The sequence below is a fragment of the Cyprinus carpio genome, chromosome A7, assembly GCF_018340385.1.
Source record: "Cyprinus carpio isolate SPL01 chromosome A7, ASM1834038v1, whole genome shotgun sequence".
Lineage (NCBI taxonomy): Eukaryota > Metazoa > Chordata > Actinopteri > Cypriniformes > Cyprinidae > Cyprinus > Cyprinus carpio.
Genome location: NC_056578.1, coordinates 19,242,621 through 19,258,302, shown reverse-complemented (window position 1 = coordinate 19,258,302; position 15,682 = coordinate 19,242,621). Strand labels below are relative to the sequence as shown.

The following is a 15,682-nucleotide window of genomic DNA, read 5'->3' as shown; positions in this document are numbered from 1 at the left end:
CCATATGACAGGCATGCAAAGTCTTAAAGATACAAAGTAGATAAAAATAAAAAGACAAATTCAAAGAAGTTACTCAAATGGTTCATTTATTTTTCTTATACTTAATTTGTCTTTACTGAAATCATTAGAAGTCCCCCTAAAAACATTTAGTTGGTTAAATAAATAGTAGGTTATCATAGAGAGTTCATTTGAAACGCAGACTTTCTGACAAGCTCATAACTGCAATTTGTTAGCAAGAAAACTGGTGATTTGTTAGAAGCAATAAAACAGTCTTTGAAGCATCCTCTCAACAGAATGTAGTTATTTGTAACTCACTGTGTAACTGGAATCATGCCTATATAGTTTATTTTCATAAAGGAGTTTTTATTCAACTTTTTCAAATGCACACGTGGAACTGAGGTATATTTAAAATTTACCATCAACATCATGCCGTTTGCATTCATTAATAATGTCTCTTAATTCATCTAACAAATGCAGATTGTGCAGTAACTACCTAAGGATGGGAGGAAAATTTACCTAAGAATAACCTTGCAAAGTTTAGCTACATAGTATAATATAGAACATATTACTGTAATATTTACAAACATATAAATGCTTGTTGACATATTTAGGGTCGACATTGATTCTTAAAATATAAACACATTAATCTGTGAGCTTCTCAATCTAGAGAAGTGTGGCCTTGTGCTATAATGTAAAAAGATATATATAAATGTTTTTTGTTTGTGAAATTTTAGTGAAAATTTGGTACTATTTTTATATAATCTATTTTAAAATTTATTTGAGAGAATTACAGAATCGTTTAACACAACATTTGCAATCTTCTTATGAAGTATTGCTACTTTTCAATCTGGTTTCTGAACCTGTAGATTTTGAAAACTCTATTAAAATTCTTACACATTGGCAGTAAGTTCACTGGATATAGATACACTGATGTCTTTCACATTTTGGCATCAGTTTTTACTGCATGATTCTAAAAGAACACATCAATGTGGACCACTTTCTGGTTGAAAAGTTCAAAATCTCACTTCATTTAAATAACCTATTGCTTTCACTGGAGTGTACTGATGTCCTTGCGGTGTTCGGGGAAAAAAGAATTAGGATGAAATTAAGAACATTATAAATACAAACACTCCTACATTACCAACTCAAGATACAATTTGCCCACTAACATTTATAAACTAAGCAAATACAGGGCTCAACAATACACAAAGACACACACACACACACACACACACACACACACACACACACACACACACACACACACACACACACATATATAAACCTTGCAAACATTTTCTCTGTATTTCTGTAATGTATTGTAAACTGTTGTTGCAAATTCTGCTGAAAAATGCCACCAATATCAAGGTTATTTGTCTTTCTAACATACTGTGAAATTTCTTTCAAAACTGCAAAGTTAAGAGACTGTCCATGCAAAAATTCTGTCAAAACTTACTAACCCTCATGTTGTTCAAAACCTGTATGCATTTCTTTCTTCTGCAGAAGATAAAAGAACATATTATGAAGAATATTAGAAACCAGTTTCCCACTAAAATTGTATGGACAAAAAAAAGTCAATGAGAAATGAACATTCTTCAAAATATCTTCTATTACACTGGTTAGGAATAACATAAGGGGTAGTAAATAATGATAGAATTTCAAACATTTAAAAACCTAGTAAAAACCTAATAATGTAAAATCCTAATAACTTATTTGTTGTCAATTTTAATGTAAGGAAAACAATGTTCAAACATACCTTTTTGACATAAACAATTTTGACACAATAATGTATTTATGGTGGGGCCAGCAGGAAAAAAAATCTTATTGTTGAGCCCCTGAATGTAAAATTGTAAAAGTGCAAACAAAGGCAAATGATGACTTACGGCAGCAGCTCAACAGAGAACAACATCATTAGTATGATCCCATTCTAATTTAAAGGCAGCTTTGTGAATTTTTGTTATGATACAAAAAAAGAGAAAGAAGTTATTGTATAGGTTTGACCTTATAACCCTGTAAAGATTACTAGATACTCTGAATATTCAGTTGCAAGCATGGGCAACACGAAAAGCATATTTACAGTACAGACACATGTACAAAAACACACACATTTAACAAGCATGCACTCAAATACATGTTACACAGCACTACAAGTTGACAATACTATCAGCCACCAACAAACAAAAAAGTCCCTTTTTAATACATTTAAATGTGTAGAAACGGTTCTTCCACCCATTTGTGTACAACAAACAGACTAATAGAGTGTTATCAAGAAGTGGGAGGGGTGTTCTGGGCCATGCACACAGTGGTTGGAACACCACGATTCATGACACACACAGAATCTGCAGGCGGTTTGCGCGGGCCCTGCCGAGAAGCCTCTACAGACATGAAAAAGAAGAGAGACAACAGACGAGTTATTACCCAGACACCTAGAGAACAAAGATGGGTGAAGAGGGTGCGGGATGATGTGCGAGCCAGCACAGAGGAGACATGGAAGGGGTCAGGAGGAGTAGGAGGAAGGGATGAAAGGAGAGCAGAGGGTGGCGTTAATGCGGTCTGCTAGCAGGCACGTTTAGCAGGCGTGCGGCAGGCTTTAGCATCATACCTCATTGAGCAGAGTGTATGTTGACACCACTTGGTTAAAACGTCAGCTTGTTCACAACATGCAGGTGTTTCAGTGTTTCCTTCAAATGTTAATGGTTTAATTCATCACCATGCTCATCAGTGCAGTCTGCCATGCTGCTCCACCTGGAGACGTATTTTCTTTTTCTTTTCACACGCATCAAAGACCTTGCAATTCAGCTCTTTGTGCCTGTCGACTTCAGGTCAAAGAGAGTATTGGTACATCATCCATTGAGAGAAACAAGAAATAAAACACATTCCACTGCAATCAATGAAAAACAAACAAAAAAACAGCGCTTTAACAGGTTTCATAGAAAATTTATTTCATGCTATGGTTGTAGTCATCTTTTCCTGTTTTTCTATGCAGTTATTGTTGCATAACATAGTGCATGCATTTGTTTTCCCCCAAAAGTTAGCTAAATTGCATACAATTCTCTTATAATGTAAATATACATCTGTCTTTTTTGCTTTTCTTTGTGTCTTAGTACGTAAAAGTAATGAGAGAAAATGTAAAACATCTCAACAGGATGCTGTTTTTCTTGTTTTTGATGTTTTTTTTTCTCCAAAAATAACACTGTTAAAAGTCTGCACATGATATGTGAAATAAACAGTTGTTCACAACAGTTTCCACATGATCTATTCACCGAAACGTAAGACATAAAACAGAAAAATAACTCATTTTGCTCAGTTTTTTTCTTCTCTCTATAAGATCCAGAATCACAAGCATGCCAGACAGAAACAAAGTTGAAAAGTGGAATTTACAATCTATGTCACGGCAGTAACCACCAGCGTCTCATTCAGAATTTGAGGTCAATGTGACCAGAGCTGAGTCATGTGGTTAACAACAAAGACAGAATGAAGAACTCAGGTGAACATCTCATTATCCATGGCTACATGTCAATTCTGTAAAAGTCAAGAACTCTTGAAAGAAAATATTTGTTTTGTACAGACATATTCATAACAGATATAGAATATTTTCCTCTTTTTTTAATGTAACACCATGCAGCTCATGCTAAAATGAACAGATAAGAGTCCACTACATCTGTAACTGCAGGTACTATCATTAGTATTATGTTTATAAAACTCATTTTGCTGGCTTTAAAGCCATTCACATTGCACTCTTCAGTCGATGGTCATTAAGGTCTTCCTTAAAAAAAGTCCTGGTCCATGAAATTCCTCACACAGTTGGAATCTGGATAAAAACGCTTGCCACTCCGTCGACTAACAACATCCTCTATTGTGCTCTCTTTCTGTCTACATATACGTCCCTCCTTTGGACTTCAGCCTGTAATCCCTCTGGCCATTGTGGAGTCCAGCAAGGCTGGAGAAGGGAAACCGAGGTTTTGAGATGCTGCTGCCTTCTCAGGTCACTTTGAGCACCTCTGACTGCATATACTTAACTAGGGCAGTTTCCTCTTTGCAGGGATCTGCAGTAGAAAATACAGGGGAGGATGGGATTGCTCAGGGTCATCCTGCCATTGGGGCTTGCTTTCATTCAGCTCACAGAATGAGGAGGTAATGGGCTGAGAAAATAAGACTTCCTTTTTGTCTGCATTGTAAAAAGGTTCATTTGGGTTGCTTTCACTATCCAGGGCTAAAAGGTCGGAGAAAGAGAGATGGACAGAAATGCACAGGGAGAATGAAAGAAGTGCTATAGACAGTGAGAAAGAGGGAGTCCTGATACCTCCTACCTGGGGTCCTGTTATTGAGGTGATGAAGAAAGAACGGAGGAAGATTCCGCCAAAGCAAAGGGGAAGTGCAGTAACAATTAAACAGCTATATTAAACAAAAAAGAAACTGATAAATGGCTATTGTTTCATCTTCCATGTGTCTGAAAGGGTTTTATGTGAGAATATACAGGATTTATAAGTAAATATTCAAAGTAAATCCTTACAAAATATCATTATTTCTATCCTTTGAAGGGAGGACACAAGTCTTTCCAGCTCTGAAGTGGTTCCCCGAGCAATAACGTGCTCTGAAAGAAAGGTTTACCTTTCTCATTCCAGTTCTTTTATTGTATCTGATAAACACTCATAACTAGGGAATCCTAAAATTTTTCCTGAGATCAGTTGGAGGTTTTCTTTCTCTCTGATGGCTTTGTATGAGTTGAGAGTTGATAAATAAAGACAAGAAACAGGCAAAACGGACGGAAGAGGAAAAGGAGGAGGGGAGGAGACAAAAACACAGCTCCAGAAAACAAGGACCAGAGAACAAGACAGACCAGACCAGACCAGACCAAATCAAACAGCGCAAGGAACAGAAGGCAGCAGAGCAGGAGGAAGACCCAGGGAGACAGCTCTAACTACACAACTGCTCCATTTCTTAGAGAATGGAGGGGATTGGAGAATGGGACCGCCGCAGGAGAACAGGTGGGCCGCAGGACCCAGTGGACATCGATACCACCTCGGCCAGCGTTCGGGCCTTGCTGGTTATGGTGCCCAGGCTCCGGGACTTTTGATAACCTTGGTTTAGTGGAGAGAAATGTGCACATGGCAGTTGCTGAGACACAAAGGTTTCGTCTTGACCTCTTTCAGTTTGCTCCACACCATGTTTGCTGCTATGGGTCAGGTTTAAAGGGTTTAATATCGCATGCAATCTCTGGGATGGCATGCACAAAGATCGGTTGGTTAATCTGGTATTAAAGCGAGTAAGAAGGCTGTGTATTGCAAGGCAAAAGTTACAAATAGAATTTAGATGTTCACAGATTTGTTAAACTAGAAATTTAAATTTACTGGTAAATTTGCAATTAAGGCAATCGAGAATCCAGTCCAATCCGCAGTTTTAGGCACTTTTTCCATAGTCTCTTTGTGACTTGCACCATCATTTTGAGTCATTTTGACAAGAAACACATTTTAAGTCCATGCACAATGAAAAAGGAAAGTCTCTGCTTTCAACTAATATAATTATGTTTCCAAACAGTTAAATGGTTACTGTCATAAAAACATGAAGAATTCATAAAAAAAAACACTTAGGATGTCATGAAAACAGTTTAAGAAAAAATAAAATGCAATTATATTATAATGCATATATTTAACAATATATATTTATGAGTTATCAAAAACGTAATTTACTTAAATTACTTTTTTTTTTTTTTTTTTTAGTATCATTAGGTAAAACAAGCCATTTTATTGACATATTTCCAAGGTTTAAAAATGTATTGGACAATTACTTGAGGGATGATACTAATAATTTGTACTGTATCAAAATACCCTCTGATGTAAGGTAATTTTCACTCAGTTTTTTTCATGCAACTGTTAAAAAGGAAGAGGTGATCAATTCATGTGCATTTCTGTGTTGCTGTCAGAAATGAGGCGAGTGCAAATTGTTTGAATTTCATAATAAACTGACATTTGAAAGCATAGACTCAGTTTTATTAAAAACAACACAATTGGTTAACACACTTCTCCTCTAATGGCTTATTGGGACTTTTGACTCAAAATGAAAGAGCATGTCGCATATGTCAGTGGCACCAACTCATTATATTCTTTGCCTGTGTGCAAAACCAAGTCTTTACTGTTTCATCCAATACCATACAGGCATCAGGACAGATTGTGCAACAAGGCTGTAGGACTGCCCCAACACATGCACAACATAATGCTACAGGAAAAAAGAACAGTGCACTCTGAAGCACTGCATGCACACACACACACACACACACACACACAAACATCTATCAAAACACTCATAAATTTGCACAAACCTATACAGTAAAACACAAAGACAAAAAAATATATATATATATATTTGTTGGGAACAGTGTGTGTAGCTCTGCTTAGTGATGATGTTGACCATTTCATGGTACTTTTGGCTGTGAGTAAGATCTGGAGTCAAACAGAGCATGCTCACACAGAGCAACATGTCATAAGACACAGACAGACAGCGCTATTGGTTAGAAAATGATCACATGACAAAATGGTAGATGGTAGCAAGATATTCTTTTGAATGTGATCAGAAATGGCCGGTTTATGTTGTCGCTGTCAGTGGTGTAATTATTGTGGAAAGGAAAGTCAGGGGTCAAACTAGAACAGGTGTGAGATGTCATGAACGTGTGATGGTTTTTATTTCACTACATTAGCTGATGTTAATTGACAGCCTGTAAAGCTACATAGCGTGTAGGGGCCTTTTATTTATCTAAGGCTGCTGTGGGCGGTTTGAACGTATGACAGAGAAACAGGGATGGATCTCAGGTGGTGACCCTGGCATGGCCATCTTCTGGGCTGTGCGCCCAGCCTAGCTGCAGCAGTGGGTAACCCTGTGTGCCATGCGTCGGGCCGGCTGGCTCCGCCCCTGACCTCCCTGAGAATATTCCGGCTAGCATAAGACGGGAGAGAAGGAGAGATGGAAGGAGGTACAAACATAGAGACACACCACATGCATGTAGAGTGGTGGAAGAAACAAGTAAAAAACAAACAAACAACAAAGAAAAACAGAAAAAAGGGAAGATTAAGGTTGGCCCCAGGAGGCAGCTGTATGTGTGTCAATATGAATTTGACATAATGCAGCGTGGTGTGAAAAAACTTATTTACAATATGTTAAAAGAGAAGAAATTTGGCAAAATGTGACTTGTGGAAGGATCTGAGCGTGCAGGAAGGGGGCTTTATTCTGATACTCCCTGTCTCATTTTATTTACATATGAAAAATGTTGACAGTAGTGTTTTAAAAATAATAAAATAACTAATGGAAGTGAAACTTTAAACAAAAGATGTAATTTTTTTAGCCCATTTAAGTTATCTGACTAAAATCTGCGATGGCTGAGGTGGACATTTAAGTAGAAATTTGGTCTCCTTTGGGATTAAACTGCATCTTTATAAACTGTCTGTTGTGGGCGCGCTCTGCTTGTCTGTATGTTCAGGCTGTGGTTATTTTCTGTGTAATGCACCTGATATATACATGTGTGTGAGTGTGTGTGTGTGTTTCTGTATGTCAGGCAATAGCGTCACACAGTGGTTACATACCCTTCCTCACTCGGGTGCCCGTGTTTGTGGATCGTCCTCCAACATTTAGCAGAAAACACGGAGTGTCTCCCCCCGGCTGGATTGGGTTAAAGATCTGGCCGTCCTCAGGGGAAATGGCTTGGTCTATGTGGGGACAATCCTCATTGGCTAGCGCTGCTTTAGCTGCATCACCATTCACTTTGGGATCTTCAAACACACAAACAAAGCAAGTAAGAAGAACATGTAGCCATGGCGATACACCGAGACTGATGCAAGAGAAGGCTTGTGCAAGACAGAGAGATAGGTGAGGGAAGGTAATGGGAAGCCCTGCTGGTGACATGGATGTTATGTATGCATGCATTTATTTATTTTGGGGTTGTGAGCATACTCATTTAACAGCAAAAGTAATATTAACATGTTATCCTGGTCATAGTATTAGATTAGTAGTTCTGGTCATATTTTATCTACACTGGCTACTCGATTCTGGGAAACAACACTCCAAAAATAAAAAAATAAAAATGTCTGGAAACCAGAAAATTTACTACACATGCTTTTTCATTGGTTTAAATAAATAAATAAGCAATACAAATCCTGAAAGAACCCAGTAATTTAAAATGTTTTTGATCATTTTCATATTTAATATGTAATTTAAGCACAGTATACATTTATAAATGGTAAAAAATAGTTCTAATAAATACATCTAGTTTCCATTTGCAAAAAGTTTTTATTCCCCCTATTATTTTCCATCTGTTATTCGTAATCTAAATGTTTTTATTTTTATTTATTTCATAATTATTTACAACTGATGAGCATGGTGATAGCAACACCAAGGTCATGGGTTTAATTCCTAAGGAAAGCATAAACTGATAAAATGTATAGCTTAGATGCAATTTAAGTTTATATATATATATATATATATATATATATATATATATATATATATATATATATATATATATATATATATATATATATATATATATATATGATAATGGCTGCAAAATGCATAAATTATAATAATATAACCTGATTGTATGCCACTTTTTTAAATCACATATGAATTATGGGAATGAATTTAGCTATGCATTGATTAACATAAAAAAAAATCTCCTAGTACTGCAAAAAAAGAAAAAAAGAAAGAAAAAATCTCTTCTATTTTCAGCAATACATTTGCCCAAACAGTAGGGTGCAGCTCTGGTTTTTTTTCCAAAGAAAGGGGGAAGAGCATTGCCCCTAGCCACGGCGTAATATATAGAAACAGCTCATAGCAACTATCCTGTTCACCTGAGAGCACTCTGGCAGCCAGAAGCTTCTGCTCACTCTATTTACACCTCATTGATCAGACCTGCGAGAAGGGTAGCGCTGCCAGAGCTCCTCAGGGGGAAAAAGCGCTGTGAACTATCATATCTCCCACCTGGATTTTTCATTGTATCACCAACACTGATTCAAGCACGCTCTAGCTAACAACAAAAGAGCATCTATCAGCAACTATGGCAGGCTTCAACTTTGTGGTTATTCAAATGGGATGTGAGTCCTGTTGGTAATATTAGAGTGGCTACATTTCATTATGGTCTATTGATAGATAGTACAACATGCACATCCTGTAGACGTAGACACATATACACTATGGTTTACATTAACATTGTGACTATACAAAATATTGATACCTTGGAGTAGTTCACCCAAAAACGAAGAGAAAAGTCTGTCATCATTTACTTACCCTCATGTTGTGCCAAATCTGTGTGAATTATTGTGGAATACAAAATGATATTTATACATACTGGTCATCAGGGGCCAGTATCATTACACTGAAAAGAGCAGCCAGGATATTACTGAATCAAGAAAATTTTGCTAAACTGCAGGTTTAAAATTACATGAGGGTTGAGTAAATGATGATTTTTTTTTTTTTGAACTGTATTTTAATTCCCTCAGGTCATGTTCTGCCAGAAAATCAAATATGACGCTAAACATGATTCAGGTCATGAACTGTGAATAGAGAAAAATAAGATTTCTAAGAAATCTCAAGGCAGCAGATATGTCATGCGTATTGGTATTTGAGCTCACAGCACACTGATACTTAAAACACACACACACACAAAAAGTTGTGAAGTGATGCAAGCCTCTGTGATGGACAAGATGACTCATCTTTATGAATAGTTTGATAAACGGTATTCCTCTCACTCTCTCTATCATTGTTTCTGTTTCTCTTTTACAGTGCAGCATATACTAGGAAGGGATCTGCACTCGCTTAATCATCTTAATCACTTTCAATTTATTTTAATTTCTTACAGTGATTTAATCTTTTACAGTGCAGGCAAAAAAAAAAAAAAAAAAAAAACTTTCTCCATGACTGCCATTTAAAAACACTCAACAATTCTGACAAAACAAATTCAAGTGATATATAAGTATTAATAGATTAACAGGTATTTTGCAGGGTGATTAGCATTTACAGCTCAGGTGACTGGCACAAAAAGTTTCATTGCACAAAGAATGTAGAAAGATCAGAAGTATTTTTTAAGAAATCATCATGTCTGAATGCTGATTACTGATTCTGTATGGTGCTGCTATGGCTGGTCTTGCCACCTGTCGCAGTCACCTGTCTAGTTCCTAAACACAACACATGGCTAATTTATAACTTGTTAAAAAAATGTGAAATTAATGGGGATATAATAAATAGGATCCAATTCATCCTCTTTATCCAATAATGATCTTCAAGTCAATATTGTCTCTTCTTAAAGTGTGTATGTGTGGTTAAACACGGTATATGAATAAATGAAAATGGTTATTTTAGAGTGTATCCTCCTTTCTTCTGAAAGAAAAATCCACTACAAAGACTACATGTACTGTATGTTATCTCCTCAAGCAGGAATATTCACCTCTAATTCTGTGTGAATGAGAACCTGCTCACTCCAAGTACACACACAGTCATTATTATTTACATATGAGCCCCAGTGTAGAGTCTGTAGTGAAGGACAGATCTGCTGTGGCCCTGCTGCAGCTGCCCTACTTCATCACTACTATTTCTACTCCAAACACCCTCAAATCTCTCTTTCTCTTCATCATCCCCCTCACTTTCAGCACTCTCCTCATTTTTCCTCTCCTCGACATCTATATGAATAACAGCAGGAAGTGACTAACAACCTCAAGCATCAGTTCAGATTGGCCGCATACAAATGTAAATATGGTTGTCAGTCCTGTTGTGTTTTATGTCATTCTGTACATGCAGATTTACGGGTTAGGATTACATTCTACAGCCAAATTCACCTTTTTAAAATTCATGTAGTGACAGTTCTTGTTTACAGCTGTGAGACACCCTCCCCAGTTTAAATACCCTCACTTCCAAAGCTTTTCTGGGTATGTGGCCACTGAATAACTTGAATTCAGTGAATTCAGTTGTGTGCCTTAAAGGGACGTAAAAATTAATAATCATCTTTCCAAACTCATGGCACAAAAAGAGAATCTTCCAATAATATTTCGTCAAATTCTGGGAAAGATCTGAATACACAACGAAACTGTAAAACTATAATAATATTATATAAAAATGTATTTAAATTTATTTATGTGCCTTAAATTTCATGTTTCCCTGTGAGTGAATCCTGTTAATAGCAACTATTCCTAGCAACTACTGAAAGATATAGGGGTCCTGATTATATGCTGTACAATATATCGAACCCAAACTATGTGTTGATACATAACACTGAATATAAATACTGTCGTATCTCCAAATGCCACAATTAACAGCGAGAGCCAGAGCAACTCATAAAATACTATTATGCTGGATGTGCTAAGTGTGAGTGGACCGTTTGAATTTAAAAAGGGGGCCAAGAACATAATGATAATTACACAACTCGTATTTCTCAGGAGACCTCAGAATTAGAAATAATTATACGACAGGGATGGATATAGGCACTGTCTATGGAGGACAGAGTGTTGGCTCATTTCAAACAGTGACTGTGTGTGTGTGTGTGTGTGTGAGTGAGTGAGTGAGTGAGTGAGTGAGTGAGTGAGTGAGTGAGTGAGTGAGTGAGTGTCACAGAGCTGCAGGGGGAGTGTTTGCTGTGTTTTTCTGCGACCGTGGCCAATTCAACAGATGCTTTCGCTCTATGTGCTGGTGATTCTTACGGTTCTCTGCCCAAAGTCAAATGGATGGAGCTGATAATCAAGGCCTTTGTGCCATTTACAAGAGAGATTTAGAAAGGCTGCACTGAACAGAGAAGGTGAGAGAGAATAAAGGACAGGAAGAATATCTAGTTATGTATACTTTGTTATGTTATATTTTCAGTCCAACTGGCATGAAGACCAAATTTTTACTGGATTCATTATCCATTATGTCTCATGTAAACATTACAGATGATTCAGATTAAACCCTAAAAACATCCAGAGACATTTTATCCCCTAAAAACCTGAGCAGCAATTAACAGTAGGTCACATATTGATTTATACTGCATTCATCCTCAGACCATCTAACTGTGTGTGCGCGAGGTGTGTGTGTGTGTGTGTGTGTGTGTGTGTGTGTGTGTGTGTGTGTGTGTGTGTGTGTGTGTGTGTGTATGTTTTTGCAGTATGGTGTGAACTGCACAGGAGTCGTGCAAGGCGAGTGAATGACTGCAGCTCATTGCAGAGTGCGATTCCTATTGTGCGGTTGCTTGGACACTGTTGCCATAGTAACAGGCTCTAGTGCAGTGTAAAAACACAGAGAATTAAATAATAAAGAGACTGTGAGAAAACAGAAGGCATTACCCATCCTTTCACTTCATAAGCTTTGTCTTTAACAGGACAGAATGATAACGCAAGTAAACATTGCATGCAGGACTCTCCTTTTATAACTTGTATAAATAGCTGACACACTTAAGGTTGTCTCTAATACTGTAATATAATTATTCATTGAGTGAGTTCTCAAAGTTTAGTGTTTGTCACAAACTCCCACAACAATGGAATGATCCTTGTTGGCAAAGCTGAATTTTCAGCACCATTACTTTGTTTGGCTTTCCAAAAGAGGATACAACTAGAAATCAGTGGTTAAGTTTTATTTACAACACTGTTCCAGAACAGTGCAACCCAAATATTCAAGTGTGTGCAGCGCATTTATGGAGGAAAGTTTACTGAACCTGGTAAGGGGCGCAGCGTTGCCAACTAGTTTTCAGAGAAAGTTGCTAAAGGAAGGTTGATTTGTTGCTAAAAGTTGCTAAAAAATGATGTTGTCATTGCACAAAATTTTCCCAACATCAAATCTCAGCAAAAAATATTTGATATATGTTAGTTTAGATTTCTTTGTAATTCATTAAACAGCACAAGGACTTTTTCTGTAGCAGCTCACTCTGTGACCTCCACCACCTTACAAATGCGTGACACAAATCAAATTAATAGATTATGAAATTCAGTATCAAGTATGGATTAGTTGTTGCAGCACTACTGTATATTCTTCTATGGATTTTTCAACTCCCTTAAAAAATTATTCAACTGTAGCTATATTCTAAAAGCCATAGTATCAATCATGCTTAACGTCACAAAAGCAAATAAAAACTATTGTGTATTTACATATAAGTAGGATGTAATTAAGCCGAGCTGATAGACAAAAACTAAAGCAGGCTGTTGAATGAGTGTGCTCCTGTTTGTCTGGGTGGATATAATTTATCCTCACAGGAGTCTGATGGAAAAACATAAAGATTTGCAAAATGTTGCATGGGGTATTGGTTGTTATGCAACCATGGTGAAGAAGTGTGTTTGTTTCTACACGCATCTTTGTAAAGAATGCAGTGTGATGAGATTTTATAATGTCTCCAGATGGTTGAGCTGCATTTGAATGATTCCCAAACGAGAGAGTTTGAAAACAGGTTACATGTGTGATTTCAGGCAGGTCTAGAAAGATGGTACGGTGGAAAGGAAGAAAAGAGTTAAATCTCATTTCTGATTCTATGACATTAATCCAGAAGGATGCTACTTAAACAAGCCTCCTACCTGCTCTGTTCATTTCTAAAATCTCCTCTTGGGCAGCAAGAGCGCAATGGTCACTTTGTGGGCTGTGGTGGGGTGAGTTCATGGCAGACTTACAGTAATTAGGTGAGCCCAGCTGGGGCGCACGGGGAATATGCTTGTTCTTTTTCTTTGGTAGCTTCTGCTTGGCCATGGCTAGAGAGTAGTACATCCCAAAGTTATTGACGATGACAGGCACAGGCATGGCGATGGTTAACACACCCGCCAGAGCACACAATGCACCCACCAACATGCCTGACCAGGTCTGAGGATACATGTCTCCATAGCCCAGTGTGGTCATAGTCACAACAGCCCACCAGAAGCCAATGGGGATGTTTTTGAAATGGGTGTGCTCGCTGGCACGTGGGTCATTGGGATTGGCACCGATTCGCTCTGCGTAGTAGATCATGGTGGCAAAGATGAGAACTCCGAGCGCCAGAAAGATAATGAGCAGGAGGAACTCATTTGTACTGGCACGGAGGGTGTGTCCCAACACTCGCAGGCCCACAAAGTGTCGCGTCAGCTTGAAGATTCGGAGGATCCGAACGAATCGCACTACTCGGAGGAAACCCAGAACGTCCTTTGCTTCGGAAGAGGACAATCCGCTCAGGCCCACCTCCAGGTAAAATGGCAGGATGGCCACAAAGTCTATGATGTTTAGGGTGTTTTTGATGAATTTCTTTTTGTCTGGACAGAAGGTGACACGCATGAGGAACTCAAAGGTGAACCACACCACACACACTCCCTCGATGTAGGTTAGGTAGACCACCGTCTCTGTCTCCAAGTGAAACCTGGAGCTGTTGTCTTCAGGGTTAATATATGTGCGGTTAATGATGGGGTTGAAGGCCTCGTGTGTCTCCAGGCAGAATGTAAACAAGTAAAAAAAACAGCGAGGCAAACGCCACCCACTCAACCACAGAAAGAGAGAAAAAGAGAAAAAAATAAAAAAAGAAAAAAACAAAAAGTAAAATTAAAAATTAAAAAAAAGTGTTTTGTTTGCATGCTTCCCAAAGAGGTAGGCCTAAACAGACATCTTTTATAGCATTATAAGTTTCTTTACTGTAAATTTAGATCAGTTTGCAGAATAAAAAGTATTAATTTCTTTCCAAAAAATCTTTTGCCCACAAGATTTTAAACAACAGTGAAATTAAAATATCAAAAGATTACTAAAAAAGCTCATTCTGCCATGTAAGAATGCGCTGTGTGTAGACTGTGAGTAGAGAAATCTAAACAAATATAGAATAAAGTAACAGGCAAACAAACACTAATGAAAAAACACACTCTCAAACACAAGCTAATGAAAAGCTAATAGAATAGCAACTGAATAAACAAGTCATACCCTATTGAGCAGCGCTTCTGTGGTGGTTTTGATTTCATTGTCAATTTCTGTTCATAGAGATCACCTTATGATCAAAGGTGCATTTATTTAGAAAAGAAAAAAAAAATGTCTTCATGTTTAATGGCACTTAGGCCCCAGTCTGTGTGTGTTAATTAAAGGTTAACCACAAAAAAGTACACACTACAACACTGTGATTTTCCATATACCAGTCAGAAACTATTTAACTAAATAAACATAATAAACAACTCTGCCTGCAGCTAATTGGATCTGAACCACTTTTTTTCCATCACATCCTCTGACTCGTTTAGGCACTCATTCTCTTTGGAGTTTGATGAAAATAGAAATGCAATGAAAATAGCAACATGCCACAAAATGTCTTGTTTTTTTTGTTTCATATAAATGTTGTTCAGTATCTCTTCTCTGAAACAATGGTGAATTGAGCTTAAAAATATATCACTTCAGTCCAGCCAATCAATCGGTTCAGCATCAGTTACCATCAGTGATGCAAGAATGGAAACCAGGTCAGTGTATCACAAATTACATGCAACTTTTACATTCAATAAGGTATCATATAACATATTGTATATCCACCCCCCCCCCCCCCCCCACCAAAAAAAGGATTCATTAAAGGAACAATAAGAAGTAAATTTGACTATGTGCACTTGATTTTGTACTGTTAACATGACAGCAAGAATATATCCTCAAGCTGCCCTCTCATACAATTTTATTGTTTATTGCCATAGCATATTTGCTACATTTGAAGAACAATGGGTTTTCCGCCTATTAGCACGTCCTTACATTTCTTTACAGGTGAGCA

At 37.5% G+C, this 15,682-nt stretch overlaps 1 pseudogene; it reads right to left on the bottom strand.

The window, feature by feature from the left end:
- Positions 1-2,916: 2,916 nt before the first annotated feature.
- Positions 2,917-15,682, bottom strand: part of LOC109077218 — a 30,647-nt pseudogene continuing 17,881 nt past the window's right edge.